This window comes from Lepidochelys kempii, chromosome 9 (genome assembly GCF_965140265.1).
Source record: "Lepidochelys kempii isolate rLepKem1 chromosome 9, rLepKem1.hap2, whole genome shotgun sequence".
NCBI classification, from domain to species: domain Eukaryota; kingdom Metazoa; phylum Chordata; order Testudines; family Cheloniidae; genus Lepidochelys; species Lepidochelys kempii.
This window is the reverse complement of record NC_133264.1, coordinates 91,568,743-91,585,890: the sequence shown is the minus strand read 5'-3', so window position 1 is coordinate 91,585,890 and position 17,148 is coordinate 91,568,743.

Here is a 17,148-nt window from a genome sequence, read left to right as displayed (position 1 = left end):
CAACTGGTGATAGGTAATTTGTGGTTTTTTTGGTGTGTGTGACACAAACATGCACAGGCTCTCTTTCTCTCATGGCTGAGAGACACATTCAGGAAGAAGCAAAGAACCCTGATGGCAGGAATCAAGTGTTTCTAAATATGGACATCCCTTTTTGGACTATAAAGTCTCTTTTGTACCATGCATGTTTCCCGTTAATCATTTCCTTTTGTTCCTTGCAAACTTTGGTCCTCAGATGTTAGAAAAGAAATTGTATATGATCTGTTCATGAACTTTTTCTTTACATTACGTGACCAGATCTCCATGTCAAATGTATGTACGCTAAGTTTATTTTTAATGCTGTCAGAAAATCTAACGCTTTGGTTCCTTAAGGCACTGGTTACTGTTTTTACAGCAGTATTTGGCCTGAGATCATTTTGAAATATTGAGGATTTTACAGGCCACTGAGCGTTGTGTAAGTGAGCCCTATTCATTGCTTTTGTGTTAAGCTAATTGGCTTGATAAAGAAGGCTCTGAGCCCAATAGAGCGCTGCTCCTTCAAGGTGAAATGTGAGATGGAAGGGTGAAAATTTTCAGATGTTTGCTAGCAGTTATGCTAGCTGGATAATCTGAATGCATCAGAAATCAGCTAGAGCTCAGACTAAGTAGAGGATTAAGAGTCTGAGATGGGAGAGCTGGGTGGACATCTGGAAGCCTGCTGTTTAGCTAGCTTGTCTGCTGGGTTTTGTTGTCGTTGTTGTATTCATTATATGGGTTATGCTCACCAAAAAATTACAGTACAACGGGATGGGAATTGCTTTCTAAGGATGTCTTATGTAATGATATTTTTATTTATGAAGCGCCCCTCCCTCACCCACACAGCCAAAGCTCTGTGTATTGTAATGAAAACCCAATTAAAATACAATCAAAACATTAAAAGACCACCCTCTAAAAGCTTAAGAAATAAACCCAGGTTTTATGACACTGGTTTTCACAGAGCACTGCTGACTGCAATCCTTGATTTGAGGCTTCGTAGCACAACGTTACACACATTCATGCTAGGCATTATGCAAATAGGAATTGTCACTTTTCGTAATTTTAAGCATGCAATCAATTCATGGTCCCTCACCTATGCTGCTTTTCTGTTGAGAGGGACCCCAGACAGTTAAGCATATACCTCCCTCCGGCATCTCACCTTCATTTGCTGTTTAAAAAGCTGGTCCCCGGGAGCACAATTTAGAAAAATTATTAATGCACTCTATCTTCTTGGTCCACCAACATATCATATTTAGGCCTCCAGTTCTTTCTAATTTAGGCCTGGAGACAGCATAAGGACCTTATAGAGCTGTGCTTGCATATTTGCCACCGAGAGATGGATTTTGGATTGCTGAATAGACTCTGGAGATTTGAGGACCAAATTCAGACCTGATGTAAGTGAACACAGGCCTTAAGTGGAACTGCACTTGCTTACGCCAGGTATGAATATGGTCCTCCGAGCCCATCTGTGAAATGATGATCCACCAAGATCCACTACTATGGGGATGTACAATCTGAAGGCCATTCCTGAGTTATGTTCTCCTGGGTGATGGCATGATGTGTTAATGGCCAAGCTGCAGGAGTAGATTCTTGTCCAGTTTCTTCACCTTGTATCTGCTCATTAGCCTGTCATTTATCATGGAGACAGAAGCTGAAATGTTGTCAGTTTCTGTTTTCTATCAATGTTTCTCTGTAACATGTTCAAATGTGTGGCTGTAACGGGGAGGAGGGCTGTAGAGGGAAGATAAGTATCTGTGTGCTGTAAAATACATGTTTGTTAGGAATGGCAGCCTTGCTCAGCAACTTGTGAGTTAACTAGAGAAGCAACTGTTTTGAGAATGGCCATCGCTAGCTAATGAGTCACAGGCCCACCTACTGTACAAAACAAGCCTCTTGGGTAATGCAACTGCAACATGTTCCTCCCCCAATGCTGTTATAAAACATAATTCCACTTTGCTTTGGTAAACTGGCCTTTACCAATGACACTAACGTGTCAAATCCCTGGATTGTAGTTATTAGTATAACTAATATACCAGTGAGGGCACAAGCCACTGCAGTGCGATTAAGGTTTTGTCTAAACTATCTAACACGTTTTAATTGCAATCAAACCTGTTGCAACTAATTCCCCTTGCAATGTTGAGTTTGTAGTGTAAACTCGGGATCAAAAGCGCCTAAAGTGACTTAGCAGCCTAAGTCCCGTGACTTAGCCACTTAGGAATCCAAGTTCCACTGACTTTCGTTGATGCTTAAGCTCCTAAGTGCCTATGTCTCTTGGAAATGGGACTTAGGCACTGAAAAAACCCTGAAAAACAAAAAGCCACAGCAGCAAGTCACAGAGCCTGGGTCAATTGACGGGCTCATGCTCTGGGGCTAAAAATAGCAGTGTAGATGTTCCCGCTTGGGCTCTGAGACTCTGACACTATTGCCAGGTTTCAGAGCCTGAGCGGCAACATACACACTGCTATTTTTAGCCCTGTAGCCTGAGCCCAAGACAGTAATGCCTAGAGGCCCCAGCTAAGACTAGGGCCCTGTTGTACCAGGCTGTGCGTGCACATAGTAGGCAATCCAGGCCCCAAGTAGTTTACAGTCTAAATAGACCATGCAGACAAAGTGGGAGAAAGTTAGGACAATTACTGTCATTTTACAGAGGCAGAACTGTGGCCCAACAGCTCTTCAGAGGAGAACTGAACTTTTGATGTAATTTTTTTAGTAAAATATGAACTGACATTTGCAGAGGGGCTGAGTGGAGCTGTGCGACGGTGGGGAGGGGGAAAGAGGGAGGAGGTGAACGGGGTCTGCAGGGGGCCTGCAGAGGGAAAGAGGCTTGTTGCACAGAGGAGCCTAGGCTGCGATGTACGTGGCTGGGCAGGGGGGACTTGGGGTGGAGGAGCTGAGTGCGGGAGTTGAGACGAAGTATACTAAATCAGCAGTGCTGTAGGGAGCCCACGATGCACCCATGCTTCAGAACAGAGGCACCCTGGGATCAATAGAGCAGTGTAGGGCGCGAGAGGAAGAGTGGGGCTGGGGTGGGGTCAAAGGAGGTAACAGGTGTCTGCAGGGGAGCATACAGGGATAATACAATTGTTACTGAGAACCTTCTGTGTGAATAAACAGCAATGCTGATGAAGAGCTTACCCCACCCACCTTGTCACACATTAGTTAGGAAAATATGGGAAATTTCCACTCAAAAACCCTGTGTTACCACTGAATGAAGGGCGCTAGACTGCACAGCTCCCCCCTGCAGGCTGTCAGAAGTGAGGAAATAAGCAGTCAAATAAAAAAATGGTCAATTTTTTTTGTGAAAAACTGGAAAGAAGTGTTTCATTCCCCCGCCCCGCTTTTTGATTAAAAAAAGTCTAAGAATGAAAACTGAAAAATTTTCAGTTATTGTCAGTGTTTGAAAACAAACAAAAATCTCAGGTTTTTGTTTTTTTCACTGGAAAACCCAGAAAATTTAGAAAGAAACATTTTCATTGGGGGCAGGGGAGGTTAGTTTGCTGCAAAAAAAGGTAAGGAATGACATTTTTTGACTGACTTGATTTTATCCCCTGTTTATGCTCCATTCATCAGTTACTCTTCTCAGGCTTCTCAGTCTCCCTTATACCACTCTCATAGCTCCAACATCTGCCTGGATAACCAATGTGGAGCCTTCTATCCTGCCATTAACATCATACACCGGTGCTCACATATGCAGATTTCATTGCTGTAATTTCTACGAGCCATTGCTCACATGGATCACCCACTCACACCATTTCCTAAATGTTACAGCAAAACATTTTGCAGTTGCCACTTGCAATCAGATGTTCTACCTCACTTTCCTCTTGCTGGGTTCCATGGAGTTGAATCCAGGCGTCTTCCAGTCCCCAGCCCCATCTCTCACTGGGCCCAGGGTCTACCCCACCACCTCAGTTTATATTCCCACTGGTGCTGGGGGGATCAATGGGTGTTCAGAGTGCTCAGCACCTTTCAGGTTTGGATTCTGAGACAGAAGCTCTCTCCTCAGCTATTCGTGGTCCTTCCGTACCAGTTACATGATGCACATCTGCTAGAGCCCATGCAGATCTTTGCTCCTTCGGCAGTAAAACTTCCCTATCACATCACAGCCACATGCACTTTCACTCACTTTATGCGCTGCTGATTCCCGTTTCTAATTTCCAGTCTCACTCTGCGGTGTCCTCTTGGGGCAAGAACTTTCTGAGATCCCTGCACTATAGATTCATAGATACTATGTTCCAAGCTGCATCACACTAAATCTGTTTGAAGAGGATAGTCGATAGAAATCTGTGAGCCAAAAAGGCCCCGGCAGCCGACAACATTGTACCGTGTGCGATCATTTTCTCAGGGATTGCTAGCATCTTGTAAATCTGGGCATTTGCTCCCTACCCTCCAGTGTTTGTAAGTAGCAATGGAGATGTGTGGACTGCAGCCCAAACCTGGCAGGCATTGCTTACACAAAACTCCCAGTGACTCTCTGGGAGGTATGGTAGAGTAAGGAGTAAAAGAATTGGCTCTTATAAGCATTCAGAGATAAAGGTAAGGGCTGTGTATGTTTCCTGTCTCTGAATCAACCTGGTCCATACAGGGGTACATACGTATGCTGCTGCAGAATCAGCTCCAGTATAAAGTGGAATGATTTCCAATATGACTTAGGACAGTTATACAGAGACTGAGGCTTGCAAGCTGCAAGTGCCTCTTTACTGTGTCTCCTGCGGCTCTATGCAGCACGTGATATTAAAGCGCTCTGATTTAATTATTAACCAATCAGGATGCTTTTACTACGTTATCAACAAATACTTGGCCAGTCATTTTGCTTTGGGAATAATATATGTGTGTGTGTGTATATATATATAGAGAGAGAGAGAGAGTAAATGAAACAACGAATTCACACTTACTGTCTCTCTTTTGGTTCATGTTGATCACTAATTTGGCTCCTGAACCTCTGAGGTCTGAGTATCACTGACTAAGGATGAAGTCAGGTACGCCCAAAGATAAAGCAGTATGACTTTCCCTCCAACCTTTATCACTGTAGCAAAATAAGTATTATTATCAAACTTCAGTAGTTTTGTTTGTGGATGGCCTAGTTTTATCTTTGGCTTCCTTGATTCAGATTGTTTTGCTTATTTGCTTTCTTGGTGGTGTGGTATTGATGTAACTGGGGTAGAAGGACCATAAGTAGTTGAGGTGGAAGCTGCAGTCTCAGGACCCAAACTTGAGAAGTGTCGACCACCCATTGACTCCACATAGTTTGCTTTGGGGTGACTTAATTATGCCGTCACTACATCTTCCTAAGATGCCCTTGTTACCCTGATTTTTGCCTGACTATTCTTGTTGCTGCTGTTCTACCCATTAGCTGTCATTAGAAATGTAAATCTGGCCATTCTGGATCAGACCAGCGGTCCATCTAGTCTAGTATCCTGTCTTCAACAGTAGCAGTTGCTGTTGTTTTGCTTTATTTCGTCATTTGTTTTCAAACTGTCCTGCTCGTTTGCTCAGGGAAGTTGCTGTAATACAGACAGAGATGCAAATTTTTCCCTCAGAATATATATTTTTTGCATAGAAATATACACATTATTAAAGTCTGGAGGAGTGTCAGAAATCATACTGGAGTCTTAACAAAGTTTAGGCATATGTATTTTAAAAAAATATTTTGCATAATTTTTTTTCAAAAGTTGATTGCATTTTTCATGCTTCCTGACACCGCTGCTGTCAGCTGATTGGGTCAGGAAATCAGGAGCTAGTCTGATGTCAGAGTAAGAGAAAATAAAAATCACCTTTATGTTAAAAGGAAAAGAACTGAAGTAAGTTTGAAGCCACACCAAAAAAAAAAAAAGGCTTCTTTGACTGCCGTTTGTTAATAACCTGCACAATTGGAGGTTCCTATTGGATCATCAGCTACTTTTGGAGGTCCTGGCAGCAGCAGTAGTTCTTGCTTAAATCTTGGCTTGACAAGAAGGTTGTGAACTTTTTCTATTCAGGTTTTTTTCTATTCAGATCTTATCAGCTCTCCATGCCTCTGCCACCTCCAGAGTGGATTAGTGCAACATGGTCTGCTTAGGGGCTGCACTTGAAGGCCATTCAGAAATTCAGCTCGTAATATTCTGTGCCTGAGTGCTTGCCTTGTGGTTGTTCTCCGAGACCGTGTTTTACACAGCTGCTCCTTAGCTCGCACTGGCTTAGAGTGCATTCAAGATGTTGGTCTTAATCTATTAAGCCCCATATGGTTTGGGGTCTGACTATCTGAGAGAGAGATGACTTCTCTTTTCATACTCCTGCCTGGTAGTTGTGATCCGCTGGGATGTCCGCACCTACACCGTGGGGCTGGAGACAGGGCATTCTCAGTGAATGCTGACATTTGTTTTCCTTATTGGTGCAACAGCTTCTACCAACTTTCTTTTTAGAGCGATTTGGTGTCATGCGAGGGTTAATCTGGATGTCATCGTACTGCCTGTACATGGGCTTGGATATAGTGATGGACACATTTTATGCAGAGGAATGTACATCAGTTAATAAATAACACTTGGGAAATCTTGTAGGTAGTGTAAAATCCTGCCTATATTCCAGGATTACAAAATTGGTACTTTTCCTGACTGCAGACTTACACTATTAAGATCCAAAGGCCGGGACGTTTTGTTCAGAAATGCAGAGTTAAAAGCATGTTGCAACAATAAAATAATAGAAAGCTGAACTGAAACATTACAATTTTTCTGCAGTTTGCTTTTCCTCGGCTGTTATATTGTTCCTCCAAATGTGCGTGTGTAACGAGGAAGCTATATACTGTACCCCAAAGACATCACGTGTAGTTGCTGAGATATTGGGCTCTGAAGACAGTGGTGCTGTCAGCAAACACTGAAGTGAGCTATCACTGCAGGTGAAATAGCTGAGCTTTTGCTAAGATAACCATAGCTGGGGCCTCAAATAGGCAGTCTGGGATTTACAGTAGACCAATAACACAGTAACCCACCCAACTCCTTCCTGCCTGTCACTTCCTCCCCAATTTCTGCTTATCCAAGGCACCCTTCCCAGCTCCCCTGAAGCAGTAGGAGGCAATCTCTTCCTTTATATTTGTGTGAGGTTCCATGGCCTCTGGTAGCTTCCCCGCCATCTCTGCGGAGGCCACGAGGTGGGGCTGACCTACAGCATTTCAACAGGAGAAGGGAAACAGGTGGGGAACTTAGTTTGCCAGTCCCTCTCCCAGGCGATGGAATTAGACCGCTCCATGGATAGGGAATGGGGAAGGCAGTTCTGGCTCCAGGTTCAGATGCGCCTATCTTGTGCGAGGCTTTGGGAAACTGGGTACCATCTGCAATGGCAGATGCCGTAGTTCATTACTGTGGCTTCAGAGAGGTGAACTGCCTCAGACTCTTCATATGGGTGAGGGAATAAATCAGTTGCTATACTTTACCTGCTTTAGGTTGGATACAGGCTGGGGTCTGCTCTCACCCCATCTCTGCCCCTCTGTGAGATGGACTCCAGCAAAGCGACGACCATAATATTACTAAGAGGCAAAGGACCCAAGCACGGGTTATGAAAGGAGATCTTTTCTGAAGCAGTTCCAGATATCTCCCGCTCTGATTGCCACATGCAGCAGAAGAGCATTTAAAACGCACAATAAATGCCCTGGTAATGTATCTTTAAAAATCCCTGAGACTGTGGATGCTGGAAAGGTGCATGGCAGGACCGCAGGCCCCTATTTACAATCCCCGTTATAAGGATGTGAAAGGACAATACTTTTAATAACCGCTCCTATCAGAGAGTTGTAATGGGAGCTAGCAAAGCTATTGTACATGATGAAAAGAGTCAAGATTACTGGACTCAAACCATTTTAAGCAGACTCAATAATGTTAAACATTAGGGCCCTGATCCTCATCTGTGCTGAGGGCACTTTAAGAAGCCCCTCTGGCAGAGAAAGCAGCAGAGCCAGCAAGCCCCTGTGGTGTAGAGCTGGCATGAATACGTCCTACACCACAAGCTCTCAGTGCCAGGCTAGGAGAAAGGGGTGTAGTTGCCAGGATCCCTGCACACTCCTGATCCCTGGCTGCGGCCTTGCACATCCCTTTGGCAGCTCCAGGTTATATTGGAGGACCGACACGGCATGCGCCAGCCACATTTGTCCCTCCCCCTGAGTTGTGCTGTGTGCTCAGGATCAGGGCAGGGAAGCCTTTAGTCTGAGGAAGATGAGATGCAGGTTTGGAGGCGACAGCCCAGAGCATCTAGTTAGTCCCAAGGCCTTTTGTGGGTTACCTTTGACAATGAGCTGTTGAGAGCCTGAATACTCTCCTTATCCTCCACCCCCAAAAGGAAGCTAAAGCCTCTATCAATAATAAGCTTAGAAGACGGTAAATCTTGGTAATGAGAAAAACAGAAGACAGCATCTGCTCAACGCAACAACCGTGTATATGGTCTGGTAAACAGCTACTGGAATTATCTGCCTGTTATTACATGGGGTGCATCTGAAAATTTCCCTACATAAGTAGCAGACTCCACATTATTTTTTTAGAGTTGCTGCAAATTCTAATATACACACAGTCCTTTGTCAGTAGAGGCTTTGGCCTGGTACTTACAGCTTAAATTTACATGCAGCCTTAATCACAAAACTAACAACTAGCTGCCATCTTTGTGTGTGCGCGAAGTGTAAAATGCAAGACAAGAAAAAAAGGCCACAATAGATACACTATCCCCCAGCAACGCTTGGCATTCCTCCTTCCTACTCCTCCCCACTCTAATTTCAATACCTTCTTTTACAGATCTGGTTAAAGATTTAGGCTTCAGAGATTGCTTGTTCGTCTATTTATCAATGTGCAGGAGAACTGGAAAATGTGTGTTTGTTTTGATCTGTGAACATGAACTGAGCTGACAGATTACAGGTGTACTGGTATTTTGGATAAATGTTTTGGACAGATGGTAGTTAAAACACTGTGGTACGTGGAGTGAGTTGGGAGGGGGACACACTAGATCATCATCTAACACAACTGCCTTTCATTCTTGGGCACCTCTAGGTGATGGTGCATAGCAGAGGGGTGGATATTTAGCTACAGCGAATAAAGTGGAGGGTGGCTGGACTGCAGAAAGTCACAATTTTGCTTTAAAAAGTGCATAAAGCCACATCTGCAAAAAACGGGAGGGTTCTGGAGGAGGAATCTGCATATGGTGTGTAATGCTTTTATGAATTGGGTCTTTAATAATTTACATTACCAGTTTAATACTTTGAATACAAATTATCTTGCCCATATGCTATGCTGACAAATATAAAAATGGAGTAATCAAAGCTGTAATAGCTCTACAGCAAAAAGACATAAAATGCCACTAGAAGGCTTAGGATAAATTATTACAGGCACACACTAGCTATACGGCTCCCTGGTGCCATTGGATGCAGTGCAATTTCTTTCTCAGTCTTTGCATTTAGGTTCAAAGGCTGCTGCAGTACAGTAATATGACCACAAAAAAAAAAAAATCTTTGAGACAGACAGTGTTCTTAAAAAACCCCAGACCTGTTTCATAAACACTGCAATTTAAATTCTGCTCTGGCATTACATGGGCTGTAAAGAAAATATAGTCCTGCTCTTATTTGTAGGGAGTACCTTATTTTTCAGACATGGTTATTTGCATGTATGATAAATCACAGTGTTCTCTTGCCATCTTCAGGGAGCTGGTGTGTACTGCAGGTCATCGCTGGTTCATCAGCAACATTGGGGGCCACAGCTACATTCTGTTACAGTGCAGCATGATGCATTAGTGCCACTTCTGTTTTAACCTCTCTCCTGGGGAATACGTAAACCAAATGTTGTGGGTTTCCGTTCATTGCTGTCAGCCTCCTCCTCTGTCTCTGCTGGAAGAGCGCCTAGCCATGCTGCCGTAGGAGAGGGCCAGTTGGCTTTCCTTTCAGGGAGTTTCCATTGTGGCTCTTGCAAGTAAATCTGGACCCCAGAACTGCACAGGCTGGGTTCCCATGTTTAGATGAACGCTTGATTTAAATCAGTACAGGAGTTCTGGGAGAGTTTCCTTCTCATCATTCCAGCTTAGTGGGAGAGATTCCCCTGCAGAATAGGCGGAGGATTTTCTCCCTGAACTACAGGCTCTTGGAACATCCATGGAGGCCTCATGTCTCTGGGCTGCTGCCGCTGCCTTCCCCCAGGGCAGTCCCCAGTGGTTAAAGTAGACTCCAACAGGAGGAGAGCTCTCCCTGCTCCAGCCAAGAAGGGGGAGCTGAGGGCAAGCTCCAAGCCAGGGAGGGCAGGAGGAACTCCCCCTCTTCAATGAGAAGAGGAGGCAGAGCTGTGCTCCCCACCGTTTTGCCTGACTTCAGACCCCACGTGCCATGCAGCCATTGTCTGCCTCCCACCTCTGCTGTGCAGAGCCGAGGGGACCAAGTGATAGTTAATGCTGCTTAGAGTCTGGAGGGGACTACGCTGTGGAAAGTGGCTGCTTGCTGCTTCCATCTGATCCTGTCTCCCTGCTCTCACTCCTTTAACCACAGAACCCAAACCCCACAGAGCTTGCACTGAAGGGCTTCACCAAGGATCCAGGGAACAGGGAACCCAGCTGTGAAGCTGGCTCTTCCTGGCTCAGTGCTCCTCTGGTGGGGTCTGACAGCCCCTTGTCTTCCTGTGAGCAGAGAGGGGAGCGCAGCCTATGCCTAGCATGAAGGGATGGTGGGGCCTCTTTCATCGCCTTGGTACATCTCATTTAATCCTTTCCATACCACTGTGGGGGCCTGGAGCTCTGGTGCACCTCGGTCCTTCCTTTTCTCTGCCTGTGGCCCATAATTGTCTAATTTCCTGAGGGTCTCATTGACTTCAGTCTCCTTTCTGGTGTTGGGATGAGTGGGCAGGCACTGGGTGGTGTTGGGGGAATGACAGACAGGAGGGATCTTATGGTACATAAACTCTGACTCTAACAGAGTGCAGCAGAGGGCTCTGAGACTGTGTTGTTAGCCTGCTATCTTTCAGTTGTGTAGCCATTGCTTAACTTAACTGGCACTGTAAGAAAATGAAGCAGCTGTGGAGAACAGAAGCACAAGCTGTACTCAGTAGGAAAAAGTAGAATAAAGAGATGCTCTTATTTGTTGGATAAAAATGTAGACATCAGGAGTGTGTATCATGGGAGATAGCAGTTTGTTTTGTAAGAACCACTCTATTCACTGCTGCCAACTCATGTCCCTCCCCAACTTAATCCTCCATAGAAGGAGCCAGTGAAGACTTCCATTTGCACTCACTGAATTTCTTAGCTTTCAAGGTTACTCCATACAATGATTTATCCTAGGCTTCTGATATGACTGGCTCTAAATAAAGCCTCTCCCAGACTAAATCATTAAGGCATGGCTGGAATTGCTGTTCTTCTGTCCAAAGTGAGGCTGATGCAATAACTTATTTCCCAAAGGATGGGATCTTTCTTATTGTATACAGCTGAGTGTCTCAATGTAGGTACTCCTGTGGGCCCATCACAGTGGTATCTCTGTACCTCGGGAACATTAGTGACTTTATCTGCACTACAGGCCAAACATCAGTAGACCCATTTTACAGACAAGGGGACTGAAGCATAGAGAGATGCTTGCCCAAGGTTACACAGAATCTGTGGCAGAGGTGGGAAGTGAAGCCCTGCTCACTTGAGTCCCTGCCCAATGCCTTAACTACAGACCATCCTTTCCTGCAAACTATTTCATGTGCCAGTAATAATCACTCATCCTTTGTCCAGTACACCCTTTGGAACACCTTCATGTGACTCAAGAGGGTATAAAGATCTACAGAAAGCCACAATAATTATCTCCTTTGTAAATTGCTTTGGGATCTCTGGAAGGAAAACTCTGTGTAGGAGCCAGGTATTCCTTGGGCTGGAAGGCACTACTCAATATAGGCAAGGGTGGTGGAATCAGGCTCTAAATTAAATGCTTTTGGGGTGAAACCATTCCTGATGCTTGAGCATTATGTGCCACCTACATCCATGAATAACCCAGAGGACCAGCCATTTCTTTAAAAGACCAAACCAGTACCTCCAATCTACTTTTTCCAGGACACTTTCCTGCCATGATGCAGGGGGATACCTTGTAAGACATCCTGTTACTACACCTCTGTATGCTGCGTATCAAAATAACCTTGACGTGAAAAAGCATGGTGAAGGAAAGGGACCCTCCTCCAACAAAGTTAGCTGATAGCTCAGCAAGGAGTTTCCAGTCCCCATTAATTAATGAAATGGCAGAACGGCTACTACACCCATCTGGACATTGCCTTTGCTTTTGAATAGGTGTAGGCTTTTCCGAAGGGTGAGTGCCAGTGTCTTAGATCTAAAAAACTTTCCGTAGTAATGAAGGTGAGGGTTCCTCACATGGTCAAACACTCATAGGAATCCATCCATCAGTCCTAGAAGCTTTGCCCATTTTAAGATTGTTTTCATCGCCTACCTTTATACAAAATGGGGAACTAACTGATCACATTGCCCCATAAATAAATTGGATAGCTCAAGATCACAAGGAAAAAATATCCTCATCATTCAGAGAGGGATTTTCAGCATAAAAGGTTTTATAGGACTCATAAAATATAACATTTATCTCTGTGTGAGAGGTAAATATTTTCGCCTCTGAATCTCTAAGCAATGCAATTTTGTTTGAAGTCTCCATTTGTTTAAGGCTGTAGAAGGCAATAACTCACCTGTTTTCTCCCATGATTCCCCAAACTATTGTGTAAGTCAAAATAGAGCAAACTCAGCTTATGCTCTATGTAATTTGTCAACATCATATCTCAACTGAGTCCTAACTTGGAGCTTTCATTTGGAGTTTACACAGGGGGCAGCTGCCTAATCTCTATTCAGTTGCTTATATCATTGGTAAACAGCCCCAATTTTGCCTTTTGAAATCAGATATACAACACAACCCCTGACAATCACCTCCAATATGGCCCAGGAAGGGGAAATATAATGTAATTTAGCTCCAAATGACTCATAATTTCACAGTTTAAAATTTGCACCGTGATTTGCCTTCCACAAGAGAAGCACGAAAGTGCCTTCTCCCTGGCATGCGCTTCTCAAAGAACAGCCCAAGGAGACCCACTCCAGGTCAGAGATCATAAATGAACAAAGAGAAGCCTTGAGTAGTCAGCACCATCAATCTGCAGAAAATCAAACAAACAAAATAAAATAGAATGCATGTAGTGTGATCGGTGGAATAAAGGGATAATGTCCCTCTGTAGGGTTTATTAAATCGTCACTAAGCTCATAGACCCAACTCTTTAGACACATCTCCACTCTGACAAGGGCTCAAAACCAGGCTAGATATGTGCTGGCTTAGGTACAGCCCTGTCTTTTGGAGGCTCTGAAAACAAAATACAATCACACAACATCAGTGATGGAACTCAAGAGTTCTAGTAGTCTTTGTCTGGAACAAAAATGCCCCATTCTGGGGTCTGATACTCCATGGTGAGCATCTCTTAGCCCCTATCTCCCTGGTGGAGGTAATAACAGGTATATGTTATGCTGTAGCGAATGGAAGGGGTCCAGGGAGCACAATGTCTGTCTTTGCTTTCCTGGCTGTATAAGAATGGAGAGACACTTGGTCTTTAAAACATTCCCTTTCTGGAGCTGTGTGCTCTCTTGTGCCACTGATTCTATTAACTTAAATACTTTTTCTGCTGGGATTTTCTATATCTTTGTGATGCCATCCACTATTGTAAGGGAAACATAGAACTCTGAACTCTGACTAGTCACAAAAAGAAAAGGAGGACTTGTGGCACCTTAGAGACTAACCAATTTATTTGAGCATAAGCTTTCGTGAGCTACAGCTCACTTCATCGGATGCGTATATGAAGTGAGCTGTAGCTTACGAAAGCTTATGCTCAAATAAATTGGTTAGTCTCTAAGGTGCCACAAGTCCTCCTTTGCTTTTTGCGAATACAGACTAACACGGCTGTTACTCTGAAATCTGACTAGTCGGTTACAGGAAAAGGAGCTGTTTTCAGATGTCTTGTTTGAATGTGTGTTCATTGATCCTTGTTTTGAATCTGCACATATATTCTGCTCCTCCTCCGCAGTCAGAAAGGACTCTTTGTTTTCACTGTTATTTGCATTCCACTTTCAAGCTTGGAGCTTTGCTAGCTGGCATATTAGCCTTTGTGTGTTAATTGATGCATTACTATCTCTAAAGTGGCAAGGTCCTTGTCCTGCTGATTAAAATGCCAGGTCAGAGGTCTCCCTAAACTCTGTGTTCTTTGAAAAACTCATGCTTTCAAATACAACAATAAGTTGTAAGTTCAAATAAGTTCCCAGTTAATTCTAATAGTAATAATATTTCCCTCCAATATAGCACTTCTTATACATAGATCTCCGTGTGTTTCACAACAGTGGTCAGTAAGAGTTCCGGCACCCTATACAGTAGGTCACGCTATACAACTACCAGAGGAAGGATGGGTTGGTGGATAAAACACTGGACTGGGACTTAAGGGATTTAGGTTCACTTCCTAACTGTGCTGCAGATTTCCTGTGTGGCCTTGGGAAAATGACATGCTCTTTCTGTGCCTCAGTTCCTCCTCCGTAAAATGGGGATAATAATCATTCCTTCCTCTCACATCCAGTCTGTTTGGATTGTCGACTTTTTGGAGCAGGGCCTCACTGAAACACAGGCAGCAAAAGCCTCCAGAAAATGAAAATAAAGTGCCAGGCCTGATTCTCACCCAGCTGAACTCCAGTTTTACATCAGTATAACTCCGTTGACTTCAGTGGAGTTACTCAAGATTTTTACACCTGTGAAAGGTGAGATCACAATCAGGCCTGGATCCTTTTTCTATGGCTGCTGCTCGTGTCTTTTGCTGTGCTGCAGAATTGTTCACCCAGCCTTCCAGAAAAGGCCTCCAGCCAGAGCAAAGCAGGTCCAAGGGCATGACTTCACTCCGCATTCACCCCATTTATTCCACTGCATGTGAACTCTGCTATCCAGAACCTGATTCATCTCCGTGATGTGCCAACATCAAAGACAATGTCAATGCTACCATTTCTTTTTCTGGCTCTATTTTTTAAAAAGGAAATTGGATCCAAAGCCTACAACAATGGTGATGTTATCAGTATTAGTAGTTTTTTCTATTTCAGTAGCTCTTGGAGGCACCAATCAGCACCTCCCTGTGCTAAGCACAGCACATACATATAACAAAGAGACAGCCCTCACCCCGAAGAACTTAGGGAGGGATAATATTTGTTAAAAATTGAAGGATACAAAGTTAAAGTTCTCATAGCGACCTTATCTTGCCCACATCACTTGTAGATTGCTAGTTATATAAAATGTTATACCTCGCTATGATCAGCAACTCTTTCATTCTCTTGCTGTTGAATTTACATTTAATTTAACGTTCACTGTACCTCTCTCTGTGGATTAACGCACAGCTCCATAATTAAGACTTGAACCTAACTTCCTATTGTAAGCCTGATTTTTATCTTCCTCCCTCAAAAAATGACCCTCCTGAAATTTCACATCTCATGCCAGAGTAGAGTTTTCCTGAGAAACCTTGTAAAAATCACAAAAGGATTTTTAATTGCACGGTGGTTTTAAAATTTTCCTGTTCATTTTTAAAATTTTTGTTAACTGGACTTGTTGCATCAACTGGCCTAAAAGCTCCAAATTTGTTTTCTTTAGTCGGCTTTTAAGAAAATGGACACTGAGGGCTAGTCTACACTACTGTGTACATCCGTGCAGCTGCACCGATCCAGCTGTGCTGCTGTAGTGCGTCTGGTGAAGACGCACACTCCCATCGGCATAATTACTCCACCTCAACGAGATGCAGAAGCTAAGCTCCGCTGACTTAGCGCTGGTGTGGACAGTGCTTTGGTCAATGTAACTTGTGTCTCTCAGGAGGGTGGCTTTTTCACACCCTTGAAAGATGTAAGTTACATCAACTTAAGCAGTACTATAGACAAGCCCTGAGAGAACTCTTCAGATGCTCTAATTGTCCTCCCCTTCTTTAAAGTAAGAGCAATGGAGTAAAAATACTTTCTGCTTGAATATTTCACCTAAGCACCTTTAAAACAGCAAAACAATCGGCTCTTGTAATGATCCCTGAGATCCATTCCTTGATTCTGGTAAAGCAGAAATGAAAACCAACTTTTGTGAGACAAAAGATTGTATTGTCCTCAGAAGACTTGAAAAAGTGGACATTGACTTTCTGTCTCATTTGGATAATGAACTGAGAAACCAGAATTGCTTCATGTGAAACACCACTTCTGGGTGTGTCTGTCTCCTATAGTGAATTTCCTCTGCCGTCCCGTATCTTCCAGACATTTCTAATCAGAGGAGAAAAGCCTTCCCCCTGGGGAATAATTACTCAAGGAGGTTCTGATTAATCTGATTGAGGCCAAGGAGAGTGGTGAGCCACTGGTTCAGTTTCTGCAAGATAGAAATTCTGGAGACATAAAATTATATTTGATAAAACCTGGGAGATAAATCTCTGGGCTGGGCACAGAGGGGATCCCAACCAAATGAAAACTGAAATAGAGATTTCTGCTTGCAAGAGCTTCTCTCTTCAGCCTCATCATAGGGACTTGCTTTTATGGTGCAGTTATGAATGGTTGGGAGCTTATACAAGATGCTACTGGGAAAGTCACTGAACTCCTCGGGTTCCTCTTTCTCTTTGGACAGCTCCCAGCACATCCCCAGTGCAGCAGTAAACCTGACAGGGAACTTCTGTAATACTAATGTTAAATACTCATATCACTACTAATAATTATCTGTATCATCTATTTAGATTTTTGTAAGGTCATCCATCACCATGGTATCGGAGCACCTTCAATGAAAACTAAACTCTCTTTTCCAGCCTTCACATCAGGAACAAGTTTAAAATTATAGTTGAGATTACATATGTGTGTGTGTATAGTGTGTGTTGGGAAGCTGATATGTTTGAGAGGTTCATAGCAGGATATCTAAGTGGAAGAGATGGGATTTGCATTTAGCCTCTGGAGCAGCAAGTTATTTGAGTATGTGCCTAACTTTAAGCACATTGGGAAAATTTTCAAAAGCACCTAAGTCATAAAGGAGCCTAAATCACCTTAATTTTCAGTGGGCTTTTGGTGCTTTTGAAACTGGGACTTAGGCTCTCAAATCACTTAAGCATTTTGGAAAATGTTACCCATTGACCCTCCCATGCTTAAAGCTGGGCATATGCTCAAGTA